The sequence below is a fragment of the Dioscorea cayenensis genome, chromosome 17 (genome assembly GCF_009730915.1).
Source record: "Dioscorea cayenensis subsp. rotundata cultivar TDr96_F1 chromosome 17, TDr96_F1_v2_PseudoChromosome.rev07_lg8_w22 25.fasta, whole genome shotgun sequence".
NCBI lineage: Eukaryota > Viridiplantae > Streptophyta > Magnoliopsida > Dioscoreales > Dioscoreaceae > Dioscorea > Dioscorea cayenensis.
This window is the reverse complement of record NC_052487.1, coordinates 10,282,334-10,290,724: the sequence shown is the minus strand read 5'-3', so window position 1 is coordinate 10,290,724 and position 8,391 is coordinate 10,282,334. Positions and strand designations below refer to the sequence as shown.

The following is an 8,391-nucleotide window of genomic DNA, read 5'->3' as shown; positions in this document are numbered from 1 at the left end:
AGAACTACATTTCCGTTGCTATAAATATTTGTAACGCGGACTTATATGAGAATCATTCACGCCTGACTATTCCCAAGTACATATTCAAATTCCGTCGGTCATGATAAAATTCCGTCGTTATTTCTTATGTTGTTCGACCGGATAATTCCGTTGCCAAACACAAAAACTCCGTCGTTATTATAATAATAAAATATTCATTCTTTTATGATTCACAAAAAATTACTGCATTGCTATATTTCATCCCGCTAGTGTTTGCATAACAACGGACTATTCCGTTACAATTATTGTTATAGCTACTAGAAAAATTTAGTTTAGCAACAATATTTTTCTCATTTAGCAAAGGGAATATCCGTCGCTATTATCTTATTTATGATGAAAGTCGTTGCTATGCACTCATTAGCTACGAATTCATTATATTTCCGTTACCATTGTTTATGCTAGCAGCGGAATTTTTGGTGTTATTTTCTTATTAACAGCGGAATTCCTTTTTGTTCCGTTGCTATTTCCCATATACTGTGAAGTTTGGTGGTTGTTTTCTTATGTATAGCGGATTGTTTTTCCATTGTTAATTTCTTGCGACAGCGAATTATGGGTTGTTGTTTTTCTTAGCAACGGATTTTTCTTTTTCCGTTGTTAGTTTTTGTAGCAACGGAATTTTGGTTGTTGTTTTCTTATACAATTGCAATATATGTATTGCAGCGAAATTTCCGATGCTATATTTCTAGCGGAATTTCCATTATCATTTGTTATTTTGCAACGGAATATCCGTTGCTATTCTTTGTTATTAATTATCATAGCTATTAGCTACTAAATTTGTTTTTCACACAACTCGCATAATTTATTGCACAAATATTTACCCATTCAAACACGAATAATACAAATGATCCACATTATCTCATCAAGTATCCATAATCCATCATTTCAATCATACCAAAAATACAAAAATACAATTAATCCATACAAATGATCCAACATTCAATTCATAACAAAAAACAAATTATCCATACAAACATGATCCAACACTCCATCACAACCATAAATCCATCATTAACAATTCTCTAATCCATCAATACACTTGTCACCAACAAACAAAGTGAAATAAGAAGTCATAAACGTGAACGAATTACTTTGATTTTCTACGTTTCCCTATTCTTGGCCATTGTCTTCCTTTATTAAAAATCATAAAAATTTAAAATCCATCAAATAAAATTGCTATAGAAATACAATTATGTGAACAATAAACAAAAGTAAAAAGTAATATATGAAGGTACATTTAATTACCTTGAGTTTTGTTGCTCTCTCTTCTTGCCTCAAAGATCTTCCTCTATGAAAATCATGAAAATTTTAAAAATCCATCAATTTAAATTGCAAGTAGAAATCTATATGTAAAAGCACTAAAACTTTAAGAAGTAATATTCAATTTATACCTAAAATTATTTACTTGTTGGTGGAGGAATATTTGATCCAAATTTCTCCATCATGAAAACTCATCATAATCTGAAATTGATTTTTAAGTCACTTTCATGTCACCCTCTGCATTCTTCACTTGACTCACATCATCGAGTCAATGATTCAAGCTTTACGCTCTAAACTCACAATTCTATCATCATTAAAGAAACATCCATATGTGGAGTACTTGTAGAAAGACCATAAGCTGAGTTAGTTGTGCATTTGCGGTACGTACTAGAGTAGCATCAAATAATGCTTTAGAATTGACCATGGTGCCAAACCCATATACATGAGTGCGTGTAGCTATCTTTCCTCCAATTGATGACGCCCATGCTTCTGGATCAAACTCAGGATGATCAGAAGTATTATCACCATATTTTTCGGATAATGTAGATTGATATTTATCCTATAACAAGTGAAAAACATTAGTTAATTGATTTAAGTTTACCAAAATATAAAGTAACAATTCACAATTTAAGGAATGAATTACTAATAATTAACATACACTAACAACTTTGGATTTATTATCTACAAAAATCGCCACTTCCTTTTGACCATTTTATGAGTTCTCTCAAATAATTCGGATAATGTATTGGTCGTTGAAGCTCTTCTTCTACATAAGAAAAATTTTAATTAGACTATACATATATTTTTATTATTGCAAATATGTGTATAACAAATTGGCAAAATTAAATCCATGATATGAGTGAAGTGAAAAAATTATATACCATTAGCTTTTGAGTAGCAAGAAATGAACGAGAACCGCTAGTGTGTTTTGTAATACTTCCTTCTTTTTCAGTTAAACGATTGACCAATGCTTTCTTGGATTTGTTTTGCCAACTCTCTGTACTCCAAACTGTATCGATTAAAGCATCCCAAATTTCAGTTGGCATCCAATGCCTTTTCATTCCTTTACACTTCTTAATATCAACAATATTAGTGACACCAGCTTCTTTCAAAGCTTTTGTTCTTTCACCATTCAATGTATCCTTTAATTGCTCCTTACATGTCTTTTCCCATACTCTTCGTACATTAGGTTCCTCTTGTAGGGGCCAATTAAAATATTCCTAATATTGTGCATTAAAATTAAAAGTCACCTTCACAAAAGCAAGTTAAGATAAAATAAACACAATTGACAGTTACCCCAAATTTCTTCCACATAGCTTCTTTTACATCATCTGGAATTTTTCTCCACGTTGGCCACACCCTAGTAAAATAGTTTTTAATTATTTTAACAATAGTTGATGACACCCCTTTCTCCGCAAAAACACTGTACCAAGTTATAATTAGCGATTAAACAATGAACATATATAAACAAAGAAATAGTTAATAAACCCAAAGAAAAAATCACTTGTGAATATATCACATTAAATACAAAAATTTCAATAAATTACCTATCACCAAGAATTGTCAAAGTACGTTTTTTTATTTGCATCTTCTGGAGCGATTCTTCCTAAAGCAGGACCCCTTGTTCGACGTTGTCTTGCAACATCTTCACCTGCAGTCGATAATCCACCAGAACCTAATTCCAATGTCTCATTTACTATTGGTTCAATCGACGAATTGGATGGCACTTCAAGTGGTGGATCATTATTTGTTGATGTTTGGTTGCCTGGATTACCCATAGAAGATACCATCATAACAAGTTCCATGGTGGACTGAACAGTGGAAGTTACTTTCAAAGGTGGACGATATGCAGAATTCCTTGTAGGAGGATTGTTTCTTGTTTCAATTGCTTGACCTTTACCTTTATTTTTTGTCTTGGGATCTTTGGGTCTAACCATTATAGCACTATTGCAAAAAAACATTAATTGTTAAAACCAATTAAAATTGAAAATCTTTAGCTATAGATTAATACAAAAATTAACCAAAACACCATAGATAAGTGTAGATATAAAAATATATGTCCTTCACAAGTACTATATTAAAAGCTCTTAATTATCATCGGAGTAATGAAAAACATCTTCGTCATCATCTTCATATTCATCTCCATCATCTCCATCACCCACATTTTCTTCATCCCCGTCTTCATCACCATTTTCATCTTCATCTTCATCTTCATCTTCATTAACTTCATCTTCAGCTTCTTGTTGTTCTTCAACAAATGAATTTATCTCCTCAAATATACCATTAGCAAGAACAATTGGGTTTTCAAGTTCCTCTAAAGGAGTAACATATGTAGAAATGCATATTTCATCTTCTTGATAAATGTCATTAACAAAATCAGCTGTACTTTCTTCATGAGTCTTCCTTGTAGAAACATGAAATGTACTCCTTGCCTTTGTTTTGAAAACAGCCCACCAATCACGGCGATCTCTCTTATGAGAGGGATAAGGAATATAACAAACTTGGTGAGCTTGATCAGCTAAAACAAATGGTTCATTGCTAAGAAGTGCTGATTTGTGTTTAATTTCAACAAGACCATGACGAGGATCAACCTTAACCCCTTTTTCCATATCAAACCAATGACATTTAAAAAGTATAACTTTGTTTCCAACACCAAAATACTCTAATTGGATAATATCCTCCAAGACACCATAAAAATCTCTCTCATAATCATTGTAAAACAACCTTTATAAAACAACCTTTGTAACAACCTTTGGGTATGGAACTTGAAACCATTTATAAAACAACCTTTGTAACATTGAGCAATTCGTCCAGGACCATACGACATTTCGACAACATGAGGATCAATTTCATCTTTATGTTTAGCCACCTAAAAGTGTAAGACATAGATCAATAATGTGTCACAAATATATGCATTCACTAGTAATACAATCATATTTTTATACAAAACTTACAAATTGTCTAAACTATTTTGGAAATCTTGTATCTCGTAATTTCTCTAGTTCCTTGTCAGATATATTCACACATTCTTTTTTTGCCATTTCATCGAACATCCTATATGTAAGAAAATAAAGTTAGTGATACTGATTAAGTTTAAATTTGTATTTTGCGACATAAATACTAGTTAGAAAATAATACTTACTCCACATATGGATATATCTCTTCACAATTCATAAGTACATATAGTTACTGCACATAATGTTCTCCGTCTTCTAGAAAATCTAGCATTATTCATTGGCCCAAAAGGTCGAGCCGAGGATGAGAGAAAAATTGAAAGTAGTCTCTGATTCTACATCTCCATCATCGTTATTGCAGAGGTACCGATTTAATCTTGTTTCCACGAGTAGATTCAAAAATACATCGAACAAAATGATGAGATTTCTTGAATGATATATGCCTCACATATAGATCCTTCCACACATGCTTGATTTTTCACCTTTTTCTTTAAATGATGCAAAAACCTAAACATCAAAAATGGAACTATAAAGTTTAAGTTAAAATGTAAAAATATTAGAGTAGAAAATGCAATGGAATACTACCTTTCAAATGGATACATCCAACGATATTGCACCGGTCCTCCAACCTTACCCTCATAAGGCAAGTGTATTAGCAAATGTTCCATTGAGTCAAAAAATCGAGGGGGGGAAATTTTTTCTATTTTGCATATTGTTTCAACAATGGTAACTTCTAATTTGTCGACATGCCTGTGTGTAGTTTGAGTTGAGCATAAATCCCTATGTGACGAGTTCGAGTGATTGCATCATATCTGAGTTGGGCACCATCACGCTATGACAATTGCGCAAACATTGCATGAAAAACATAGCGGTCATGACTTTTCAACCCATAAAAACTTGCACTCAACTTCATTGACACCTTTGAGATATATTTGATGCAAAACCATCAGGAAGTTTTAGATGTTTCACCCATGTGCAAACACGTTTCCTATCTTCTTTGCTCAAAGTGTACGAGGCTTGTGGGATGTAAATACGACCATTAGTTTCTACTAATTCCAATTCTTTGTGAGTGCAATACACTGCCAAGTCCTTACGAGGTTTTATGTTGTCTTTTGTTTTGCCCTTTATATCCATCATCGTATTGAATACATTCTCAAAAACATTTCTTTCAATATGCATCACATCTAAATTATGGCGTATAAGATTTGTGTGTCAGTAAGGTAATTCCCAAAATATACTTTCCTTCACCCAATTATGACTTTCTCCAAACCTCATAAGCTTCTCTTCATTGCATTTAGTGCCACATGTAATATTTGGAAAACAATTCAACTATGTCAATATTTCTTCACCTGATAATCGAGGAATTGGATAGTCACGCTCAGCTCTTTTTGAAAAGTTATATTTTTGCCTCCTAAAAGGATGATCTCTTTGTAAAAATTGGCGATGACAATCAAAAAAGCATGGCTTCCTCCCATGAACCAACCTGAAGGACTTAATATGGCCCATACAATAGGGGCATGATAAAGTTCCATGAGTACTCCAACCAGACAACATGCCATAAGCTGGGAAATCATTAATTGTCCACAACAATGATGCTCTCATTGTGAAATTTTGTTTGTTAAAAGCATCATATGTTAGGATACCATCATTCCATAATTGTTTCAATTCATCTATCAAAGGCCGCAAGAACACATCAATGTTTTGACCTGGACTTTTTCCTGGAATAACCATATTAAGAAATATATATGATTGATTCATGCACATCCAAGGTGGCAAATTGTAAACAACAAGCATTTCTTGGCCAAATAGAATATAGTTTTCACTGCGGGGTCCAAAAGGACTAAAACCATACGCACATAACCCAAGTCTCACATTGCGGGATTCTTGTGCAAAAGATGGGTACATTTGATCAAAGTGCTGCCATGCCTCCCCATCAACTGGATGCCTAAGAACTCCATCAGTGCTTTTATTAGTCACATGCCATATCATGTTTTCAGCGATCTTTGCGGACATGTAAAGCCTTTGAAGTCTCGGTATAAGTGGCAAATAGCGTAAAATCTTGCAAGGAATTTGCTTTTGTTTCCCCTTTTTTGATTTCCCTAACTATCTCATCTTATATCATGGATGCCCACACATAGCACAATGGTCAAGTTTAGCAGCCTCTTTGTAAAACAACATGCAATTGTTTTTTGACAAACATCTATCTTCTCATAGCCCATACCTAGACTTTTCATCTTACGCTTTTGTTCTATAGAAGTTGATCGAGGCAAGCATTCATCTTGTGGTAGCATATTCTTAATCATCACCATAAGACGATCAAAAACATGCTTCACTCATGTTAAAATCAGATTTTTAAATTTAGTAGTTGTGATAAAGGCGATAACTTTTGAGTACTTGGTACAACCTTCATATAAGGGTTAAATGCGCATCATTCAGTAAAGAATAGAATGTGGATGCCTTGGGGTTTGGTTCTTCTCCCATGAAACGTGAACCCGTATCATGATAACGAGGAATATTAAAAGTTGGTGAAATAAAATCAATCATCATTTGAGCATATGGTTCGGGCTTCTATTTGAGGCATTGTGTGAATATGTTCATCTCCGTATCTAGAGGATTGTCAATTTCATGCTCTCCATGAGAAGTCCAAGTTGTATAGCCAATCATAAAACCATTATAATAGAGATGTTTCACTGGGACCATGTCGAGCAATTTGAAACATGCTATTTTCTACAGCGACAAGGACACTTTTATAGAATCCCCACTTACAATAGTAGTTTGAGAATATGCAAAGGAAATAAATTCCTCAACTCCCTTAACAAATTCATCATTGATAAATGAAGCCCCATCCTTACGACAATACATCCAAGATCGATCTCTATTCATGTTTCAAGTCTAACAAAGCTACCAAGTAAACAATCGTTTCTACATAAAACAATAAATTTGTGTTACAATTTCACCAAGGCTTATCTAACTTGAAATAAAAATAAAATCTATTGAAAATAGTTCAATGTGATCAACCATATTTACTCTAACTAGTATATCATGCAAAAGTATAATCACTTTTAATTTTTCATAAACACATTAATTCACCATAAACAATAAATAAATACAATCAACTCAAAACAAAAACATTAAAAAAATTAAAAATAAAAGATGTAACACACACGAGAGACATACATGAAAAACTTGAGTTGTACCAACAAAGAGAATCACTACCCATTCATCAACTTCCACATCATGAGATTTGTTTTATTCTTGGCGTCATGCATGTTGAAAGCATATAAACCTATATATTGTGATTATTATGGGCATGCATTTACTTTTACTTATAAAATAAATAAATACATAAATAAATAAATGCAAGAAAATGAAGGCAATTTCAACTTACCAAATATGGTTTCCCTTCAATTGTTCGAGTAATGATGATTTTTGTGCAAAGAAATTCCAAAATCTTCACTCACACCAAAAGAAATAGAAGATGTCTTCAGTGAACCCGGCCTTCTCCTATAGATGAGAAAATAGAAGATAAATACTCTTTTTTATCTAAAAATAATTATAATCTTAAAATAATTCTTTCGAGTTTAGAAATAATCAAGTTCATATATATAATCCCTATTACAATATCTTTTTATTTATTATAATATGTATAGTAACATTCATTTTAATTTATGAAAAAGGAAGAGAACATAACTAAAAAAATATTATATTAACTTAATTAGAAAAGACAAAGTCAAAAGAAATTCCAAACTCCATATATAAAATAATAATTTATAATAAAAAAACATTCTAATGAAAATTGACCCTATTTCATATAATAGGGTCAATTTTTCATAATAAACCTTTGTATTTTTGTAAGCGGTGCATGTCAAAAATTATCGGAATATATAACATCTAAATATATCATATAATAATTACATAATAATTAGCGGAAGCAAAAATATTTACCTCCATCCACAGCTATTAGACCAAGAGCTGTGAGGAAACCACAATAATAATTCCAATCTATTTTGTTCTCTCTTATAGATTTATAATAAAATGGGGTGGTGTTGGTTTATATATAATCACTCTATTTCAAAATTTAAATTTATAATTATTTAAAATAACAATTAGGATTAACATAGGATCTTAAAATTAAAGTCAT

At 32.1% G+C, this 8,391-nt stretch overlaps 1 long non-coding RNA gene across 2 annotated transcripts; it reads right to left on the bottom strand.

Annotated features, from left to right (window-relative positions):
• Positions 1 to 2,447: 2,447 nt before the first annotated feature.
• LOC120280821 lies at positions 2,448 to 7,680 on the bottom strand. Of its 2 annotated transcripts, none has more exons than XR_005542407.1 (3): positions 7,639 to 7,680; positions 2,593 to 2,719; positions 2,448 to 2,516 (listed from the first exon to the last, which is right to left on the bottom strand). It is a non-coding gene; the product is annotated as an uncharacterized LOC120280821 (long non-coding RNA). The 2 variants fall into 2 exon arrangements; XR_005542408.1 differs by lacking the exon at positions 7,639 to 7,680 and adding an exon at positions 2,844 to 2,872.
• Between the last annotated feature and the right edge of the window lie 711 nt (positions 7,681 to 8,391).